The following is a 24,308-nucleotide window of genomic DNA, read 5'->3' on the forward strand; positions in this document are numbered from 1 at the left end:
TAGGAGTAATACGGAGATCTACTTCTAAACATAGATCTGCAGCATTTATGGTAAGAAATCATAGCGAAATAGTAAGAGTGGGAATTACACGGTCTAAGAGAAGATATAGCAAGATTTACAACTATTATAGAGCACCATAAGAAAGCTTGTAAAATAACAATTCCGTTAGGATAATAAATAAGCCGAGAAAAATAGATATCTTAAAAACTCTAGAATACTTAGACTTAAAAATATACCCAGAAAAGAAATATAGAGCATTAACAGACCATAGTATTATAAAGTGTAATTTTAGTAACGGAGATCATATATTACATAGTGAAGACAAACAGTTGAATACAGCAGTAGATTTAGTCATAAATTTCAGTGAAAAGATACAAGAAAATAATAAAGATATCACTAGAATATTAGAGGTGGTAGTTGCATCTCAGACTAAGCAAAAGAAAACCTTTGAAAAATTAGAACAAAACCTAGATTACTTAAAAACACAAGAACTAGAATTAGAAAAGAAAATCCAGATTCTAGTTAATAAATTTAATTTAGAAAAATTTCCTACAAAAACGGAAATAGAAAAGGTAGTTAAAGTTATTACAGAAAAACCAAAAGAAATAGAACTAAAAACAACCCACATAGTCTCTAAAATAACGCAACAAGTAGAAGTTTTTACCAGTGACATTAGAGAATTAAAAAAGACAGTAGCAGAACTAAAAGAAATCACTCTTTCATGAGTAGACCAACATTAGCTCAAGAAGAAGCCTTAAAATTAATAGAAAAGTCTATACCTTTACCAGCAGACTATAAAGATTATGTACCCAACGCTAAATCGGACAAAATAATATTACAACAAAATATTACTATAATCTCATTAATACTAGAAATAATAAAGAAAATAGAAATAATAATACCAAGGTTAGAATTATTAGATGAACGCATTTGGTGGTTAACTGAACAACAAAAAGAAAAAAATAAAGAGACGTTTAAAAACAAAGAAGTTGAAGAATTAATAGACCAATTAAAAAAGGTAGAAATAACACCTCAAAAAGAAAAAATTAAAGTACTTAGAAAACCACAAAAATGGACCTTCTTTCAACTAGGCCAAGAAACGAAGGAGGATCAGAAAGGCAAGAAAGACAAAGAGTAAATTTTTCAGATAGTAGAATAGGTAATAATTTCGTATCAATAATTTTAAGTCGAAGAACCCCAGAAGAAAACAATCAACAGTTAAGTGAAGTAATAGACGTAGATAGAGATATACAAATTTTTCAACAAAACCAATTAAAATTATTAAATCCAAAAACTCTATATAATTTAGGACAGTTTTCAAGTACAACCCAATTATATAGACATTATAGAGAAGAACAATTATCAGCCATAGGAACTAAAGTTACAGCCATAAGTTTAATAGACCCAGTAGCTGTAAGACAAATAAAAAATACTGGAAGAAGTTTAATGCATATGGGATTAATAGTAGTAGGATTAAAAGGACTAACTAGAAAGAACTTAGGAACAAAAGTTTTAATAGTAATTTATGACGATAGATGGTCAGACATGAAAAAATCAATAATAGGACTAACGGAAGTAGACATGACAAATAATGGAGGAATCTTTTATATTAGCCCAGATTTTATAATGAACTTAGCAGAATTTGGAAACACATAAAAATAGGAATACAGACCAAGGGATATGAAGAGATGTGTAACGGTAATAATTTATTAATATGCGTAGGATTTCTAGGAAAAATGACTAATAATAGTAATACAAAATTTAAAATTAAGGTAGAAGATGTAGTAGAAGTAATGGGAAATAGAGGAATAAGACTAATAAAACCCATTAAAATAAATCCTGAAGAATATGCAGGGATGGAATGGAATCTGGAAGATTTTAATAGAAAAAAGGTTCTACAGCAAGAATCTCATCTCATGTACACTAATTCTAAGGGAGAGACATCTGTACGTTTTATTAATTATAATTATACGCCACAAAAAGACATAGAAGAAGAAAGCACTTTAGACGAAAATGAAATTACAGAAACAACTTTTATGAATATAGAATTAATACAAGACGAGTTTGCAGTAGACATAGCTATAGAAGAAGCAAAAAGACTTCAAAAAGAAAACAAAAATATGCTTTTTAGATGTAAAGGATGTAAGTTAGGAGAATTAACAATAGAAGAAACCATAAGTCACTTTAAATTATGTGAAGCCCGAACTGATAATTGGGGATATAGAGTAGAACATGTATACCAAAAGAAATCTGATGATTTTGATAAAATATTAGAAGATATGCAATATAATGACGACGAAATAGAGATAGACTCGGTAATAAGTCAAAAAGAATTAATGGAATCTAGCGCGTCTAGTTCTAGCCCGTTTCCAAGAACAACAGTTGGAGAACAATACACTATAGATACTAGTACAGGAAATGTACCTAGAAGAAGAGTTTTTAGAACAGCAGGAGAACCCTTAGACAATGTCAAACCATCAGGAAAAAGAATGCCCATAGAAGAACCCATTATTCTTCAAGAAGGAGGTAATAAAGGTAAATTATTAAATATAGCAGCACATGATCCGCAAAGATGGAATTCAGTAATAGATCTTTGGAAAGGAATAGTAGTAGCGGACTATATAAAAACATATAGTGATACAGACACAGAAACAATGTATAAATATTTAGAAACTTTTTTAGGAGAATCAGCCAAAGCTTTATGGGAAGCTTATAAAGAAAATTTTCCAATGGAATTTCAACACTTAGTATCCATGGGAGCAAATCCATATAATTTCACTAATAAAATACATACTTTAATTACAGGGGAAGATCCAAATAGTGGATTATTAGTACTACAAAGAAATGCGGTAATAAAATTAGAGCAACTAAGCATAAGTAGTTGGTTTCATATTAAGAAATTTTTAAACGATTATTTTTACTACTGTACTATTAGTGGAAATGCATTTGATCAAGAATTAGGTAAAAAATTATTTAATAAACTACCAGGAGCCTTAGGAAGAGAAATAGAAGATAGATGGAATAAGAGAGACGGAGTAGTGCAGAATCCTAATTTAAAATGGTCCATAGGACATAGAATATAACATATAATGGACATACTACAAGAAAAATGTACTCATATACAGATACAAAAACAGTTAAAACAAAATGAAATGAACTTTTGTAAAAGCGTAGTTTACACTACACAAAGCTATGATAAAGACAATTACAAAAAGAAAAAGCATAAAAAATAGAGAACACATTATAATAGAAATTATCCTCAATATAATAGAAAGAAATATTATCTTAGAAAATCAGCAGCTAGAAAACCTTATTTAGACAGAAATAGACATGTAAGAAAATATCGAACAGAAAGGAACTATAAAAATAAATTAGAATGCTTCACTTGTGGAAGCGTAGAGCACTTAGCAAATACATGTCCAAAAAGAATAAATAATAAGACAAGAAATTCTCAGCTAATTGAAGATTTTCAAGAAACATTAATAAATGTAGACGAATATATGTCAGATACAGAAAGTATATATTCTATAGTAAGTGTAGACACTGAAGAAAAAATCAAAACAGACTCATCAGACTCAGAAGCAGACGAATTAATTAATGAAATAGGATTAGAAAATCTAGACTTAGAAACAATGAATAATTTAGCAAATATAGCCGAAGACTGTAACCATGAGTTCGAACGAAATAAAGGATTGGATAGTAATGCATGTTTCTTTTGTAAATGGTATCCTAGTAGGGACAAAAGAGCTAAATGTAAAAATTGTTATATAGAAGGATGTACAATGTGTATAGAAAAAGAATTTAAAACAAAAATAAATAGAGAGACAACTCATAAGAAAATTGAAGACCCTACTATTAATCTAAGAATAATAACATTAGAAACAAGAATAAATGAATTAGAAACTAGATTATGTAACCTAGAAAAAGGAAAACAAAAAGAAGTAGATAGTGAAGATGAAGAAATAAGATTATCAAATATACAATCAATAATGAAACCATTAAGATTATACCAGAAGATTCTCAAGCAGAACTAATGAGTATAGAAGATCATGAAGCATTAGTATGTAATGAAGATAAAAAATTAGGAATAATAAAAATACTTGCAAGAATTAAAATAGATGACTATGAGATAGAAACATTAGCATTAGTAGATTCAGGGTGCACAAAGTGCATAATAAATAAAAGAATAGTTCCACCTAATTTAATAAAAATTCTAGAAAAACCAGTTGCAGCAATGCAAATGGATGGAACCCATAACATATATAGACATTATGTTCATAAAGCCTACATTAGCTTTATAAATACATGTTCAGAATTTTACAAACCAAACTATAAAATGGATAAGATATGGGTAAGAGACCTTAATATAAATGTAGACTTTGTCATAGGATTAGACTTTATGTTACATAATAATGACAGCTGTATGATTACAAGAGATGGAGTAATTTTCTTAAAAAATATTACTCATACACCAGTACAAGTTCTTAAGACTGAAACTAGCTAGGATCCGTTATAAAAAGATACCCATCACAGACCTGCAAAAGAATATAACGTGGATGGCAAGCCTATAGTTCTCTGTTAATCTTCATGTGTATTCAGAGTGATTATGTTGTTAAAAAACAGATTCAATTAAACCTACATACATAATAAATGTTCTAAGTCCGACTTTATCTAATTGTTACCGGCACGTGATTCGACTTTCTAATTCCCATTCTTCAACAGTTCCATTTATCCTCCATTTTCTTAGTGGACATTATTAGATTGATACCTTTTCTTTTTTAAAGGATACAATTATAGAAGTAATTTAATTTGTAGATAATGGGACTTTCTACTAAAGTTTTCAAACCTGCCAAATTAACGTAGCTTTTGGGGCTTTAGTTGCCTCAGTGCATTAATGCATGAGTATATGTTTATTCAACTATGTATAGTCCCTCATTCGTCTTGTAATAGGTACCATCCAAAACTCTTCTCATTCCTATGCCCTTGTAGTCAGGGGCGAAACTAGTCTTCGGCATTAGTTCGACTGAATTCAGTAGCTTTTGTCCGAACTATATATTTATATTGAATGTTTTATTAAATATGTGCAAATTATTAATTAAGAACCCGATAACTTTAAAGAATTAAAATTCCGAACCCATAAGCTTCGAATCCTGGCCCCGCCTTTCCTTGCAGTGTCACTTGTTAAAATCTTTTGCCTTTTGCAATTTTTTTTTTAACTCTTCTTATTTTTAAAGTTCTCATTTAGCTTCAAAACAATCATTTTAATTCCAACATTCACAAGAATATATTTTATCATCCAAAACACCTTAGAGTAATTAGACTTAACCTCTAAATACCACATACATGTACGTAATCAAAGAGAAAGGACCAAGAATATAGATGAGAATTATATATCGATGACAATCAACTAATCTAAATCTAATTCAGAGCATTGCATATATATATATAGATAGAGTCTAACTCCCTATCTATATGATAATTCTTACAAATTTAATCAAGTTCATTTTCAAAGTTGATCAAACAAAAAGAATAATAAACATGATAATAAGAAAATGATTGTCATTATAATAAATACAACAACAATCGTCAATAGTGTATGCAAAATATTACCTGACATAATGAATCTAGGGCACAAATAATATTTCAAACGGTTCTGTGGCCCATATGTTGATGATTTTCATTACAATTTTTGTTAATAAGGGAGCTGTTGTGATTGAAATAATCAGGGTGTTATGCGGAAGCTTATAATTGCAAACCTTGAGCGACTATAAATCAGACAACAAAGAATATATACTAAAAACATAATAGTATAATATGAATTGGTCAAGTGACCTACATATTGAAAAACTAATATATAAAACATAAAAACCTATTGAGAGAATAATCTCCCCCTAAACAAGACTCTTTAATGACTACATTGTGGATGCTATTGTGTTCAGTTGTATGAGAGAGATTCTTCAATTTATAGAGGTCCAAAACTTTTTCCTCCAAGAAAAGGACTAGCCGGAAGAGAATTATATTTTCCTTTCAGAAAAAGTAAAGCGATTATGGTTATATTTTGACTTTCCTTCGAGAGAAAAGTAAAATTCAAATATGGTAAGAAAGTTAGGGCAAAACCCTAACAAAATCTCTCCTTTTGGCTTGGATTTTCTTGACAAAACTTGATCCCTCTTCTTCACATATGTTCATCACTGCTTCTTGCCATGGTTAAAAATATTGGTTAAAAATGGTTTAAAAAATATTTTGTTTTTGTTTATAAAGATACAGCAGCATGAATGTTGAAAATATGGTTGAAACTTCTTCTCCACATGCAGTAGTCCGGATAAAATGTTCATTATCGTGAAATAGGCGTTGTAGCTTGATTTGAATTCAACCATTGGCGCTGATACCACTTGTTGAATCATTGGATGAACCCGATGTTGATACCACTTGTTGGGATCGAAATAATCAGAGCGTCATGCGGAAGCTTATAATTGCAAACCTTGAACGACAATAAATCAGACGACAAAGAAGATATACTAAAAAGACATAATATTATAGTATGATTTGGTCAAGTGACCTACATATATATCTTTTGTTTCATGGTAGCCTGCTCCAGTCCCCTTACGAAACCTTCATTATTGGGTTCGCGTAAAAACTAATATATATAAAGTATAAAAACCTATTGAGAGAATAATCTCCCCCTAAACAAGACTCTTTAATGACTACATTGTGGATGCTATTGTGTTATATTGTATGAGAGGGATTCTTCAATTTATAGAGGTCCAAAACATTTTCCTCAAAAAAAAAAAATACAGTTAAATATGAAAGAGAATTATATTTTCATTTCAGGAAAAGTAAATTAAAGCGATTATGATTATAATTTGACTTTCCTTCTAGAGAAAGTAAAACTCAAATATGATAAGAAAATCAGAGTCAAACCCTAACAGGAGTAATTCGAAAAATTTAATAAACAGATAAAATAGTGGGACACGAAAAGAATATTATACGGGAAATATAAAATGGAAATAAAAGCTGATACCGTTATACGTAATTAGGATTAAAATTAAATACTCGTCATTAGCTGCCTTTAGTCAGTGGTCTGTAAATGTATTCCCCTAGCTTCCTATTGGCACATGCAGCAAAATTGGGACAGGCAGCAATATAATAGAGCTATAGATGCTTTAGCTAAGTCCATTACGTATTATTTAGAGAGAAATCAGTTGAAGGAGTTGCTCCATCACTCTGTTTAATATCTCCCACATCAGTAGTAGATATATATTTTATATTTGGGCAAGAAATAAAATGGGAGAAGAGAAGGAGGTGGCTGATCATGTTATTTCCAGTCTCTTTTTTGAGGTTGAAGTTCCTAAAACTCTACATCAGATTGGCCAAGGTGTCTCTGTTTCTCTCTCCCAACTAGCTCGCTTTTAATCATTTCATGTAATCGATCCGCTCTTTGTCTTTGAGTTAATATCTCAAAATCCTCATAAACTATTCACGTTTTGTCAATTTAATACTTAAACAGTTAAACTATAGGGGGTGTTGATGCAATATGTTATCTTTGAATTGTGACATTTCCGAATTAAACCCCCTGCAGTGCCAAGTGGAGTGAAGAGTGAGTTCACGCTCTTTGTAGTCTTTAAGAGCTAGAAAATAGACCAAAAACAATATTTATGTAGCATTTGTTAAAATTAACTATCATTAATTATTTTTTTCTTCCTCATATGGTAGACTCAGTTAAAAAGACATAAATCATAATGCACACAACATTTATTTTAAGTATGTTTTAATATTCAAACTTTTCAACTAGATTTATATTTTATTCTACTTTGCAATTAGGTTTACTATTAGTAATTAGCTTTCTTGGTTTTCTGTTATTTGAGAAATATATGTTTTCAATTGGATTTACTCTTATAGAAAAGTTGGATTTCGGAGAAGCAGAAAAAGAAACTAATAAATTTAGATAAGCCAAGAAGAAAGAGCAAATAAGGAAAAAATTGTTTTACACTTTAAATATACATTTTTTTGTTAATTTCCTTGTTCCAATCTATGCTAAAGTTATGTATGATTGATTTATTTTATTTGAAATATTAAGGTTACTAAAGCTTAGAAATTTGTCATTTGATTTATGAAAATGAATCGTTTTCATGTCCAGTGTTTTAAAAGGCGGGGGCGTAAGCCCCATCGGTATTTAATTTTTAGTATTTCTTAAAATAATATAATTACAATGAATATTTTTAAATAGGTAAAATTACATAAAAAAAAATAAAAGAAAACTGTAAATAAATGATATATATATATATATATATATATATATATATATATATATATATATATATATATATATATATATATATATATGTGTGTGTGTGTGTGTGTGTGTGTGTGTGTGTGTGTATGAGCGCGCCACGCGCTTGATCCTCACAAAAAAATGATCAAAGCAATCCATTATACACCGCTTATAACTTGTAATTATATATAACATAATTTTACAAGTATAAACAATACAATGAAATAAAAGCTATTATGAAATGCAAAACAATTCTAACACTGTAACTTTCAAACACGGAAAAAAACACAGTTTCTTAAAATACTATTACTATCATACTATTCATTTTATCTCCCTATAAGCAAATAATCAATAAAATTTATCAATATTACAATTAAAACATAACTTCTTCATGAACAAAAAATAAAATTATATGATAATTCTGATACATAGGACTTATGACCAATGACAAGTGAAAATGTGCAATTCCGCTATGTGTTTTTTTTTTAAAAATTAAGTGATATTCACCCTCATGACGTTCTCAAATAGTAAATATCCAATACTACGACTTGTTAATTATATGAGTTACACCCAATCTTCTATTTCTATAGATGAAAAACTATTAAGTATCATTATTTTGTTAAACAATTATGAGGGTGAATGATTTTAATTAAGGAATTTAAAATATAATTTGTGTAAGTGTTAGGCGAGCCCTGGGTGTTGGGCGTTAGGTGTGTTTAGGGCGTATGGTTGGGCGCTTAGGGCGTAAGCCTCATAGGAACTAAGCCCCGTACGTTAGTCCCAGAGCGTTTTGCCACTGTCCTGCCCCAAGGCGAGCCCCGGGGCGAGTCCTGACACTGCCTTTTAAAACAATGTTCATGTCCCACAATCAAATTTCTCACATATAGATGTTCAATTAGATATTGTTTCATTTATTTGAATTTTAGATCGGACATGATATTTTTCATCTTTACATCAGCAGATTGAATTAATTGAATTTGTGTTTTATGTGGAAAATAAAACCAAAGAAGAAGAGAAAATTATTGGAAGATGTGGTATTAAATGTACTATGATATTTATGTGACTGTGAAATTGTGTTATCAAGGGTCAAATGAGAAAGTTTAATTTAAATTATTTCTCTATATGAGAACATATCATGCATGAACGGGCTAAAAAGGAAAGAATGTGTTGCAAAATGTAGATTCATGGTTTCAGGTTGGACTTGTTCTCACAACTGGTGTCAACAGTGCTTATGCTCCAGGATATGCTGGCACACTCATGGTTCCTCTGGGTTGGATTGGTGGTGTGACTGGTCTTGTTTTACCAACACTCATGTCATTGTATGCTAGTACTCTTATGGCCAAGATCCATGAATATGGGGAAAGGAGGCATATTAGATTTAGAGACCTAGCTGAATTTATGTATGGTAAGAAGAAATTAAGAAAAACATATTTAAGACAGATCACAGTCTAGCCCCTTTTAACTTTGACATTTCATTAATATATTCTATTGTTGCTTGGTGTATATGATTATAATATCTCTCTCTTAGTTAAAAGTTATGTTGGTTGATGCAGGCTGGAGAGCTTATGTAACTGTCCGGGCATTGCAGTTTGCAAATCTTTTCTTGATAAATATTGGATTTATCATTTTGGGCGGACAATCCTTAAAGGTAGGATAATGATTTATAGCAGTGTATTTTTTTAACACTATTAGTGAATTTAACCTGTAATAACATGTTATGATTGGCAGGCTTTCTATCTTCTCTTTAGGGAAGATCTTGAGATGAAGCTGCCATACTTCATCGTGATCGCTGGATTGGCATGTGAGGTTTTCGCCATTGTTGTGCCCCATTTATCGGCTCTAAGGCTTTGGCTAGCAGTTTCCACAGTCCTCAGTATAGTGTATTTCACAATAGCCTTTGCTCTTTCTCTTAAAGATGGTATGCGTTCTATCCTTAATTAATTTCTCACAATGTGAAGTGTGAAATTGATTGAAATGTGTGGTCCGCTCTTCTAAAAACTTAACTTGTTGGAGAGAGCATACTTTTATTTATTTAATTATATGTTCTTCTCCCGAATTAAAAGTGATCTACGTGATGAAAAACAATTTGTCATTCCTTGATAAATTTATGAAGCACAACTGCTCGGGGAAAAATAGTACTAGTACTATATTTAAGTATGCAAATGTACATATGATACACTCAAATTACACATATTAAATGATGTAAAGCGGACCATGTCAAATATACTAACTCAACTAGGTTGGGGTCGAATCTCACAAGAAATATGGTGTGAAAAGGTTACTAAAGTCGTATAGTACTTTCTTGCGGTCTAGTTTCGTATTCCGTTGAGTTTGTAGAAGATTGGTTGTTTATTAACTAATTGCTTTTGGTTGCAATAAATGGGTAAAAGAAACCAAGGTTGTGTCCCCCTTTAGATAAAGTGTTTGCTATGATGATTGATCATGATATACTTCTAATGGATTGTTATAGGAATGCACTTAATCTCTGATTGAATCCCTCTGTTTTCCAACAGTTGGAGATTATTTCTCTTTATGATTTTCCCAAATACAAAAGAGTGTATATAAAGAACGGTTAATTCGTGTCAAGTAAATTTCTCTTATTTCTAAGTGAATTTGTTAAACAAAGGTTAAGGCCTTGCGTTCTTATTATTTATTCCTACCAAACCCCACTCACTTTCCCAAGTTAAGCAAAGTTTATGGCTTTAATCAATATTTGCAACCATCAATTATGAATGAAGAACAATGAATAAATAAACCCTAACAATTCATTAAGCATATATCAATCTCAATCCCCAATCACAAAACACCCATTTTAGGGTTCACAACCTTAGTAGAGAAATTAGCTACTCATAGTGAAAGACGAATAATAAGAGATAATAGAAATCATAACGCTTACTTTTGATTGATTGGAATTGAAAGAAAGTAATTGCAATTGTTTGTTCTCCAAAAAGATTCAAAAACTGTGAGTATTCTATGCTAGGAAAATAATAGTCTAAAACTGACAACGGGTAATAACTAAAACCCTACAAGGAACTATTTATAGTGGGCCAATTTGCTCCAAAAATCAAATAACGTGTCTAGCCCGAAAGAACTTTTCACGGACCATGGAATTACAACTTTTCTGAAATCAGGATCATTTGATGCTACCATTTAACGGACCGTGGAATATTTCACGGTTCGTGGAATGCCGTCGTGGAATCACCTTCTTCCACATGAGTCACTGAAATTGTTTCACGTTAAGTTTCACGGGTCGTAGAATGATCCACGATCCGTGTTTCTTCTCGTGGAATGGTATCTTCAGGTCTTTCCACTCTTCTATGTCTTTTTGGCTTCTTTTTGCTTAATTTTTACAACTCAGCCTCTCGAGAACTTGAATATCTAAAACATGATAAAAATACGTAAAAACAACACAAACTTGCGTGAAAACAAATAAAACTTATAGTCAAAAAGCATCATATGTGCTGCAAATACACGGTCCATGAACATACTTCTCTCTTTCATGATAAATCTCTTTTCTGGCTCTAGCTGGTTGAAATGGACAGGTTATCTATGCTTCCATAGATCCTTTGTTTAAATCGTTTCGGCGATAGATGACTTCTGTTGAATCTTCATCTAACCAACTATATCCTGATCATTTTTAATTTTAGTGTTTGAGGAAATATTGTGTTTAATTAATACACCTGCATTCTCCTTTTCCCCTAAATTACAGGTATTAATGCTCCTCCTAGGGACTGTAGCATTCCAGGATCAATCCCAATCAGAACTTTTACAACTATTGGTGCAGCTGCAAGTCTTGTTTTTGTATACAACACAGGAATGATCCCAGAGATCCAGGTAACTAGGCTATGGATTCGTGAACTCTTGTCGATGTACGATTTACTGATAAATTTGTGTGGTGGTCGCGGAAAATGATGGAATAAAATTTGAATTATGACCTTAAATTGGATGTCTTTGATGTCCAATGCAGCGAAGATCTTGTTCAATTTCATTTGATTCTCACATTATTGTTAAATTCCACTATGTCACAGGCTACTGTAAGAGCGCCTGCGGTTGAGAACAAGTTGAAAGCCCTATATTTTCAGTTTACTATAGGAGTTGTGCCAGTGCATGCTATTACTTACATGGTTTATTGGGCATATGGATCCAAATCATCATCCTATTTGCTCTACGATTACAGTGGCCCTGTTTGGCTGAGGGGATTAGCCAACCTTGCTGCTTTCTTTCAATCCATCATTACTTTGCATGTACTTAAAAGCTAAAACTGTACTTTCACCTTTTACTACTATTTATTTGGTCATTTTCTGCTTTTCAGCCCCCTCTATGAAACGACATATAGTAGATTCGTGTCTAATCTTTTCTCATATTCTACGCCTTGTGTTATTGTCACTGCAGATATTTGCAAGTCCAACATACGAGTATTTGGATAGTAAATATGGAATTAGAGGAAGTGCAGTGTGATAACGTCCAAATCCACTCTCACGGAGAAAGTGTACATGGTCGTATGCAATATAATTTACCCAATTATGAGTCGGGATCGATCCCACAGGAAACAATATGCTAGGCGATTTAAACAAGTAAGCAATTATCACTTTCTACGCTAAGCCAAACACTTGATAATAATTTGATTTTTGATAAAATTATAACTAATGCAAAAATATAAACTAACCTAGAAAGTAAGTAAAATGATCAATGGCCACAAGCATGGATACAAGGAACTCTCAAGTAACGATCCAATATATTTTATGATATTACAACTAAGAGCGGGTTTATATTAATAGATAATGGTTTCTAAAATCTCATTGAAAGTCTTCCAACCAAATCAATGAATTTCACTCTAAGCTTTTCCAAGCTTTAGAGTGTGATATCAAGCACAACCAATTGAATCTCAAGTAACTTTCCTATTCCTAGCTCAAGTTAGTAGATGGGTTTAATGACCCAAATTCTTGTTAATTAATCTTTCCCAACCTAGATTTCCTCTTCCGAGCTCAATCAAAGTAAATGGGCGAGTCTTAGGGTTAGCTAATCTCTTAAGAAACATTAAAGAACGAGATTAATTAAATCAACAAAGACCCACTTCATTAGCAATAAAAATCATTCAATACATAAGCAAAACAAGAGTTTCATCCAACACTTTAATCATAGAATATTTTCATAAACAAGATTCAAGTGAAGAAAATAAATACTACACACTTAGATATACAATACAAAGCAAGGAATTGAAGAAATGAATTAAAGGTTTAAGAAATGATCAACCAAATCTTCAAATCTTCAACCCCAAAGTATGGTGTAGGAACCTAGTCTCCAAAACTTGTGTTGAATGGCCAAAGATAATGTTTTACAAACCTTAAAAGAGTATTTATAACATTCCAAAACGGGAACAAATTGTGGACAAAAATGGCCTGCGTGCAGCACTTGCTGCAGCAGGTGCTACTCGCAGACACAACATGCTGCAGCAAGTGCTGCTAGCATGTGCTGCCAGAAAGTGCTGCTTGTTCTATTTTTGCTCTATTTTGCTCCGTTTTGCTCCGTTATGCTCTCCGGGTATCTTATCCTACAAAACGACACATATACACAAAAAGTAACAACAAAAGTGCTTGAAGAGTCACAAAAGCTTAAGGAATTAGCATCGAATATCCCGTAATTTCGCGGCACATCAACACCCCCAACCTAAAGTCTTTGCTTGTCCTCAAGCAAAACAAAACTAAAATCTCAATGAGGATCCATCAATATAGGCTTAGGTAGTGCTACTATCATTTTCAAAGCACATTCTTCAACTAAGCACAACCCTCATGATTTTGGTTGGTACCAACAATTAGGCTACAAACATGTGAAACTTCAACCAAATAATTCCCTCATTTCAAAATACAATTTCAAAAATGCACTGGAGTTTCAAAAGAATCAAGCGACAAGATGATAAAAGTAAGCACAAGAATTATTCAACAAACACTCACCACACATGGCATATGAACTAGTCAAGATGGAGCAATTTCACTTCCTAAGCAAGAACAACTAGAGCAATATCTCATAATCCAAAGTAAACCTAACTAGTAGGTAAAGAGTCACTAAATGAGCCAAAAAGTTGTCACAAAAGTCATTTTTTCCTATGCACCTTGCTTTTTAACTTTCACAAACAATTTGTAGGGTATTCGCATTTCAACATTTCACATGCAAGAGACTAACTCTATTAGTATCAAACAAGCCAAGAGTTTCCACATTTTTCCTCAAAGAAGCACCTACACCAAAACTACAAGACTAATGAAAGAATCTAAGAAAGAAAATAAAATAATAAGAGTGACTAATCCACAACATGCCAAAAGAACGAAATTTTTAGAAATTTGAGCAAGTTCCGTTTGTAACGTTTATCCACAGCCACACCAGCAGTCACAAAATAAGCCTAGCAAGGGCACACATTAAGCATAACCAAAATATAATGTGCTACCACATGCCACCCCCAACTACAAACATTGCAGTGTCCTCACTGCACATAATCAAAATAAAACATAAAATAGTTTGAGGACAAATATATTTTTTTTACTGTCACGACCTGCGAACAGTACCTGCGACTCGCAGGCATGACCTGCGATGCGCAGGTGATGTCACCTGATTTTTTTTTTAGGCACTAAAACCATATTTCAGCAGCAGCTACTGGTTTGTGGCTGCTCTGAAAACCCGAACTGTTCAAAACAATTCCAAAAATTCTGAAACTTTGCAGATTAGTCAAAAATAATGAAATAAACTACTCTAAAAAATAAAATTTCAAAAACGATTTAAATTTTTTAAAACGATGGGTTGCCTCCCACCAAGCGCTTAAGTTAACGTCGCGGCATGACGGTTACCTTTACCACTTTTCTCTCCATTTGGAAGATATGAATTTGCGCCCCAACTTTGAATCAAGATTCCGGTAATGCTCGTGAGGCGGTGGTAGGAAAGCAAAGAGGCTAACTCTCGGGTGTCGCATTTTGCACTTCTTAGCCCGTAAGTGAGGAATGCCATTTTGTCTTCTTGGCATAGCAAACTTCAAAATGAAAACGCTTTCTTCTTCATCTCCAAAATTCTCCATAGGCTTGGTTAGTTCAACTTCAATATCATCAACCAAGCACAATGTTGAAAAATGGTTGGAATGTGGTCCAATGCGCTTCAATTTCAAATTCCCTTCATTTTTGACATCCTCACCCAAAAATGAACTAGAGTCTTCAAAAACCATTTCATGAACTTTTTAATGCAACTCTAGTATCATTTCTTTCAATCTCGGCATCTTGCATTATTTTTGGATTGGTCGGTTGGCAATTCACCATTAGCTCATGAAAATCAATCTTGACCTCTTCTTCATTGGAAACCAACTCAAAATTACAATCCATGGCCCTTTGATATTGAGCATTACATGCTTCAATCTTTGCATTCAATTCGGCCTCCAATTTTCCGATAGCAATTTCAAGTAGCTCCGCTTCTTGACTTTGCTCAACATGCATTTTTAGAAATTCTTCCATCATCCGTGAAGTGCCTTCACGGTGATCTCCATAGGCTTGAAGTTGTTGAGTTGATTCATTAGCCTCTTGGCTCAAAATTTCCATTTTGTCAAGTTTTTCTTCATTGTGAGAGTCGTCCAACTCTTGTAAAAATCCATCTATGGTGAGATATACCTTTTGGATAGTTTCATCATCTCCATGTTGAACTTCTTCCCACAATTTGGTCAAGACTTTCCCATAGTTTTCATTCCTCCCCATTATGCTTTTCAAAATTTCCTCAACTTCTTCTTTTTGAGAATTGGAGATTTCTTCTTCAAGATTTTGCTCTTCTTCAAGTTAAACCACTTCTTCACTTTCACAACTTTCGTTGTGGACACAAGGATTTTCGGGCTCATCTTTCAAATTTGAAATCTCTTCTTCAACCAAGTCATTTTGAGGAGTCGACACTTCCATGACAATTGAGGAATTGGCATCCTCAAATGAATCATTCATTCTTTTCATAACTTCTCCATTTTCTAAAATGGATCGTTGGAGGAGTTTTCGCTCTTCCTCCATCTTAGCTTCCCGATCTAACTATGTTTGGAGCATTGTCATGATGCCTTCAAATCCGGCACTTTGTCCTTCACTTGTCATGTCACTACAAGAAATATGATATTTAGCTACGAAAATACTAGCTACGGCGCAAAATTCGTCACTAAATGTTCACTTTTTGTGACAAAAGTTCCATTTCGTCCTTAAATACATGAGGCATATATTTTTAGTGACGAAACACAAAAATTCGTAGCAAAGTTTTGTCCCCTAAAGTTTCCCTAAAAAAAAAAAGCGTTGGCGCCATTTATTGAGTACTATTAGCCACGAATTTAAAGTTATTAGTGACACATTATTTTGTCATTAATGATGTACCCAATTTGTGACAAACTAATTTTCGTCCTAAAATAAGTTAAATTTTTTAGACGAAAAACTTTTGTCGCAAAAATTATGTTGATACATTAGTGACAAATTAAAATTTATAGTTAACCATTGTAAACTTTAGCCACATAATGTTATATTTAATTGTGACTTTAATTTTTGTCACTAACAGTTTGAACAATTAGTGATAATTGTATTATTTGTCTCTGTTCAACTTACAATTTAGTCACAATGCAATTTTGTCACAAAAAGTATAAATTTTAAATGGCTACGACTTAAATTTCGTAGTTGAATAGTGCAATTATTGGCTACAAAAAAATTATAGTTATAAAGAAAAAGATTCAGACACATCTCGATCTAAACAAAATAAAAATTAGAGTTTTATCCGTCAATACATATACCCCACAGGCATAATTTTCTTTGAAATACTAGACCATACTACTAACAAGCGACGTAACCATATTACATAATAAAAGAGATAAAATGCCTATACACATATTTTTAACTAATATACCACTAAAATTTGGAGACGAAAACTTTTGTCGCAAAAGCTATGTTGATACATTAGGGACAAATTAGAATTTGTAGTTAATCATTCCAGACTTTAGCTGCAGAATTTTATATTTAATTGTGCCTTTAATTTTTATCACTAATAGTTCGAACAATTAGTAACAATTGTATTATTTATCTCTACTCAACCTACAGTTTAGTCACAACGAAATTGTCACAAAAAAATATAATTTTCAAATAGTGACCACTTAAATTTCGTAGTTGAATAGTGCAATTATTGGCTACAAAAACTATATTGTTACAAATTAAAAGATTCAGATGTGAAATTATTGGCTACAAAAAATATGTTGTTACAAATTAAAAGATTCAGATACATCTCGATTTAAACAAAATAAAAATTATAATTTTCTCCATCAACAATTATACACCACACAAGCATAATTTTCTTTGAAATACTAGACTATACTACTGATAAGCGATATAGACCATATTATATAATAAAAGAGATAAAATGCCTATACACGGTTATTTTCTGAACTAATATACAACTGCACAGTGAGCTTAGCAGCGAATTTTATTAATAACGAGGTTCATTACAAAAACAAAGTAGTTGCGCTTTGCAGAAAAATAAAATTCTATAATTAACTGCAAAGATAACTTATTTTGAGAGGTAAGTTTAATGATAATCCCAATCAATGACATGAAATAATCCCCATTGTCCAAATCAATCGTGTAATACGAAACCAAGAAAATCTACCAGGCCTATCAAATATTTCCATTTCAAGTTCTAGTCTACTTTTAGGGCTACAATAAGGTGAACGAACACTTTCATTAGTGCTTATCCTCTGTCAAACTTCCCAGTAAAGAGTATAAATCTAGCGATCTCTATAGGATGCATATTACTGCTTCCTTTGTAAATCTAGATCACTTGTGCAGGCCACTTGGATATCTTGGCAGTGGAATACATTTTCTCGATAGTGATTGTTAGACCCCGTATTTTTATACGTCGAGTTATTCGCGAAGGAATCGACGTGAGTTAAAGACGGAACCCTTCCCGGACATGAAATAGAAACCTTTAATTTTTAATTTCTAAATTAGAACTAATTGTTTATAAATTTTACTTAGTATAAAAATATTATTGGAGATTAGGAACTACTTAATTGTGGTGTTAATTAAAAATTAGTGGCAACAATGAGCCAAGAGGAACATTAACGTGCCAATGCCTAGTGATGACTCAAAGTCATCTAAAATAAGGCTATTACTCATTTAAATATTGGCAATTCATTATTATATGAAGGCATGCTATTACATGTTGGAAGACTCATTTAAATATTGGCAATTCATTATTATATGAAGGCATGCTATTACATGTTGGAAGACTCATTTAAATATTGACAATTCATTCTTGTATCAATGCAATTGACAAAAGGCTCACGTGGAAACCTTATGGAAGACTTTAATTATTCAGCATGCCACATTATTCTATTACTTAGTGGACCTAATATGACCATATGGTCTTCCACTAAAGACCAAAAAAACGGTCTTCAAGAATAGTGTGCAAATGAGGCATTGAATTGAGTTAAATATTAGACCAAATACACTCCACATGGATTAAAATTTTGCTGGTCACGTGTAGAGCTTAGGAAGAGCATATATATATTTTATATGACTCACAAAATCAGCAAAACCCTCATTCCATCTTCAACACATAAGCTAGAGAGAGAGAGAGAGAGAGAGAGAGAGAGAGAGAGAGAGAGAGAACATAAGCCATGGCATTCGGCCATAGCTAGCAAAAAATTGAAGCTCAAATTTGTTGATCAAAAATCAGATTTTCAAAGTATTCCGACCCTTAGGAAGGTGCATAGCAACGTGGAGTAGTCATTGGAGCAACAAGAACAAGTATTATTTCATTTCACAAATTCTAGTCAAGTTGAGAAGTCAAGTGTTTAACGTAAGGTTTAACTTTCTTGGCATGTATTAAGGATTTAAACGTATGGTAGGTGTGTAAATATAAATTGCATGTATGAAATCATGAATGTTGGTGTTGGAATGTTGTTGAAGCCGTAGGGGCTGTTTTAAGGGTGATTTAGATGTGTTGTGAATGTGTAAATGTGAATTGCATGTATGAAATTGTATGTGTTGATGTTGAAGCATTGTGGAACCCGTAGGGGGCTGTTTGGTGTGAAAATAGTGAGCTGATTGTAACTAATATTATGGTTGTTGCTATCATAGATTACATAGTAAAAGAATGAAAAGAATTGGAAAGTTAAAGGTGAAGTTGTGTTGATATGAACATGATTGTTATTTTTGTTGAAATGTAAATTTGGGGCCGTGTAGGGACTGTTTTGTAGAAGGTGGTGGACTGATTTTACTTGGTATTTTGATTGTTGTTGTTATGAATCTTATGAAGAGAATAAAGGTATTAAATGGTTAGAGTTGGAGTTAAATTTGTTTGTGGGTTGTTGTAAGGATTATAGTGATAATAATGTAGCTTATTTGCGTATGAATTGAAGATGTAGTTCTCGTGTGACTGCTGGTCGTAACTTACTGAAATTATATGAAAATAAGATATGAAATAATGTGTAAGAATCGTATGTGGTTTGCTAGACATGTTCGTAAGCGTTTGCAAGAATTCCGAGCATCTTTTGTGTAATAGTTAGGGGCTTTTTTGGATACGTTGTTGTTGATCTTGTTGCGCTTGGAAGATTAATGATAATTAAGATTATGCATTGTGTTGTATGTTGGTTGGGCTGTTATAAAGTTGCTTACATGAAAACGTTAAGGCTACGGACTATTAGGAATAACTTGAAGACGTAGTAGCCGTATGTGGATCGTTATTGAATATTGTGAATGTGGGCTGTTTGGAATATTGCGTGGACTGTTTGGAATGTTGTGCGGGCTGTTCGGAGTGATTCTCGCATCTTGTCTTGGATAGCCTCGATGTAGTACTTGAACGTATAATTATTGGAGTTAGCTTGACTATTATGTAATCAATTTGGGATGTAAGGAAACCGTCGTCTAAATTGTCTAGAAAAGAATTGCTAACGTTGGGAAACGTTTTGAATCTCCCCGTAGCTTAACCATAATTCTTGACGTCTTAATATAGGTTGAAACTTTGGGCAGCGTATACGTGTTGTGTTACGAATAAACGCCAAAGGTATGTAAAGCTAACCCTTCTTTCTTTTGGCATGTCTTAGATCTAAGTGTTGAATGATATGAATTTTGGAGTAATCCTATTTATAAGTTTCGAGTGTGATTTATGATTCTTATTCACTTCTTGATGTTAGAACTCTCCAGTGATTGAGCCTCCCCCTTCAGTCTTGTGTACGTTGGATAATAGTCGATATATATCAGCTTCTATTTTTAGGAACTCTATGACGACTCATGTCTTGACTTCTATAAAATGTTTCATACTATATTGGCAAGCAACGTTTTGTGACTTCACTACATATTCATATTGGATATCATATGTATTGTTATTGTTCCACCTGATCAGCTGGATTATGATATTCTTAAGCCGGAAGCGGCTGCCCGAAGGGGCCATTATTATTAAGCCGGAAGCGGCTGCCCGAAGGGGCCATCATTATTATGCCGGAAGCGACCGTCCGAAGGGACTATTGTGTTATTATCCGGAAGCGGCTGTCCGAAGGGACTATTGTATTATTAGCCGGAAGCGACTACGAGTAGGATATTCTATATTTATATTGTGTATGCTAGAATTTGTGTAAGGGACCATATGGCATGGTTCAAAATGCTGTTCTAGGTTGCTTTCTAAACTTGTTTACTGTTACGCTTTTCCTTGTTTATGATTCAGTAATGCTTTACATATTCAGTACATATTCCGTACTGACCCCCTTTCTTCGGGGGTTGCGTTTCATGCCCGCAGGTTCAGGGATGCGGTCAGACAATCCAGCCACCTAGGAGGAGTCAGCGTTGAGAGTCAGACAGCTCCACTTACTTCGGAGACTGTTCCTGTTTTGGTATAATTTTGTGTGTATATATTATGGGCACGACGGGGCCCTGTTCCGTCACTTATGCATGGTCATACTCTTCTAGTAGTCTGCGAACAGCGTGGGTGTCATGGATACTGTTTGGCCTTACCGGCCACTGTTTTGTTGTACAGAGGCATTAGCAGCCTCGTTGGCTTGCATTGTGATATGTTACATATATATATAAATATGTTTTGGGATGTTTGAGTACAGGTAACATAAGTTAGGTTATCAAGCAGGTTAAGCTCGGTCACTGGTCATGGCCCTAGGTTGGGTCATGACAGTGATTCTCAAAAGCAAACTGGAATGCAATTGTCAAGATTGAATGATGATTGTTATTGCTTCCTTCAACTTCACCAGCGGGTCGTGTCCCACAAGTTCTAGCCTCAAGAGTTGAATCTAAATCCAAATTCTGAGCTGCACTGGGAGAATCCTGCATCATAAACAGTAACAGTAGTAAACTATGAGAATAAGGTAAGATACTAATTTCGAAGTTAATAGAAAATCCAGTAAAGTCATATGTAAATGATATACAACTATTTCTAGGAAACTATATCAATGTCCACCAACATAGCTTCACACTCCATCCAATACAAACTATTGAAACCAAGATGATTACATTTACATATCATATGTAATAGCAAAAAGAGTTGAAACACCAACAGGTGAAAAAACAAACATTATGTCATCGGTTACTTTCACAGTTTCACTAGACAGGGCGCTTTAACTAAACGATGAAAATTGGCGAAGCGACTCAGATTATAATGTCATGTGACATTCTTAATTATCCGAGGGTGCTCCATGATCTTTTGAAGAGAAAGCATTTTTGAAGAGTCCTTCACAAGAAGCTGCAAAGAGAAAGGAAACAATCAGAAAGAAGGCGTGCAACCAGAAATTTTGCAAGTGTTTTAAAACGTAACTCTTTGACCTATATACACCAGTATTATTTTTTATATGCACTGCATGTGTTTTAACTAACCACTCTTCAGTTTATGTAGTTTCTTCTTACAGAACTAAAGCATAGACAAGTAATAATCAATTTACCTGGCTAATGAGATTCTTAGCTTCAGCAGATACATCAGGTGTTGAAGGGAAGCTGAGGTCTACGTTCATAATTCTATAATACTCTGAGTTAGTACATCTTGATTTTCCAGTAACAGTTAAAAGATGACAAAAGCAGAGAAATCGTTACCTTCTGAATGTGTCGGTCTGTCTCTCGGCCTCAAGTGGAGGCACACTGTATAAAAACTCGTAGCAGAGGATCCCTTGAGTCCAACACCCAAAAAAAAAAAAAACATTACAACTTTATGGAGGAAAATGTTTTTCAGGAAAATGTGATCTTGCAAAAATAAGTGAATTTCAACTTATTTTCTCATGTTCGTTTTGGGTAGTGGAAAATAAGTGAATTTCTTACTTATTTTCTCATATTTGTTTGGTTGGTAGAAAACATTTTTCTGAAAATACCCACCCAAACCCCGCCAACTCCACCCCAACCCCACCTCCCCATACCACACAAACCCCACACCCCAACCACCCCCTTCCCCCCCCCCCCAAATTTTTTTCTTTTTGAAGTTTTTAATTTTTTTTCCTGGTTTTCTACACCACCACATCTCCCCCCCCCCCTCAACACACAGTGGACCCATACCACACCAACCCCCACACTCACCCCTCCACCCATTTGTTTTTTGAAGTTTTTAATTTTCTTTTCTTGGTTTTCTATACCACAACCCCCCACCCCCCCACGGGAAACCCCCCCTAAAAAAATTCTTAAAAAAAGTTTTAAAAGTTACTTTTTATTTTGGATTTTTACACCACCCCCTCCAAAAATCTTAATTTTTAACCACACAAACTTTCAATTTTTATAATTTTTTAATAAAGATAAAATTAAATAGGAAGTAGAAAATTTGGAAAGGGGTAGGGGGTGCATGCGGTGGGTGTAGAGAATCAAAAAACAAAACCTTTCAAAACTTTAGAAAAAAAAATTGGAGGTGGTGGTGGGGTGTCGGGAGGGGGGGGGGGGTCGTGGGGATGGGTGGGGTGAAAAAATAAAAAGGGAAACTTTTAAAACATTTTTTAAGAAAAAAAGAAAAAAAATGTTGGGGGGGGGGGGGGGAGGGGGGATGTGTTGGTGTAGAAAACCTAGAAGAAATTTTTTTAAAAAAAAAGTGGGGAGGGGGTAGGGTGCGGGGGTGGTGCATGAGTTGCGGGAGTGGTTGGGGTTTGGTGGTTGGGGGGGAGGGTGCATGGGTTGCAGGAGTGGTTGGAGTTTGGTAGTTGGGGGTGGGGGTAGGCGTGGGTGGTGCAAAAACCCAAAAAAAAAATCAAAACTTTTTTTTCAAAACAAAATTATAATTTTTTTATTTTTAGGACGGGGGGTTATGGTGTTGGTGTGTCGGGTGGGGCTGGTGGCATGCACTTGTGGACTTGTTTTTCCTACTTTTATTAAGGAAGTTATTTTCCCCATTTTTGAGGAACTTGTTTTCCTAAAGAAAATATTTTTCAGATTTTTTGACTAAAAGAACATGAGAAAATTGGAAAACATTTTCCAGAAAATATTTTCCTCCATACCGAACACGTCCTTCAAAAAATAATTGGAGGGGGCGTAGGGGAAATTGTGGGGTGGGGGTGGGGGTGGGGGTGGTGGGGAGTGCTAGGTGGGGTTGTAGGAGTGATCGGGGGTGTGTTGGTGGTGGTAGGGTGGTTGGTGAAATGTCACTTGTGGACTTATTTTTCGTACTTCGATTAGGAAAGTCATTTTCCCCTTTTATAAGAAACTTGTTTTCCTTAAAAAAATGATTTCCAAAAATTTTGATCAAACGAACATGGAAAAATTGAAAAATGTTTTCCTCCATACCGAGCACACATGAAAATATTTTCCACGAAAAATGTTTGCCTGGAAAATCTGTTCTTGAAAAATAAGTGAATTTCTACTTATTTTCTCACGTTCGGTTGGATAGTGGAAAATAAGTAAATTTCTCACTTATTTTCTCATGTTCGGTTAGTTCGTAGAAAATATTTTTCGGAAAATGCCTACCCAAGCCCCAGCCCCACCCCCTATCACTCACACCTACCCCAAGCACCCACCCTTCACCACCCAACCATCACCCTTGAACGCACTCCATCTTCACCCACCCCTACCCCATACCATCACCCATCCCAACC

The 24,308-nt window shown here is 33.8% G+C and overlaps 1 pseudogene; it reads left to right on the forward strand.

Annotated features, from left to right (window-relative positions):
• Positions 1-7,284: 7,284 nt before the first annotated feature.
• The window catches only part of LOC132602333 (proline transporter 2-like), a 38,465-nt pseudogene continuing 21,441 nt past the window's right edge, over positions 7,285-24,308 (forward strand).

Source organism: Lycium barbarum, chromosome 1, assembly GCF_019175385.1.
Source record: "Lycium barbarum isolate Lr01 chromosome 1, ASM1917538v2, whole genome shotgun sequence".
NCBI lineage: Eukaryota > Viridiplantae > Streptophyta > Magnoliopsida > Solanales > Solanaceae > Lycium > Lycium barbarum.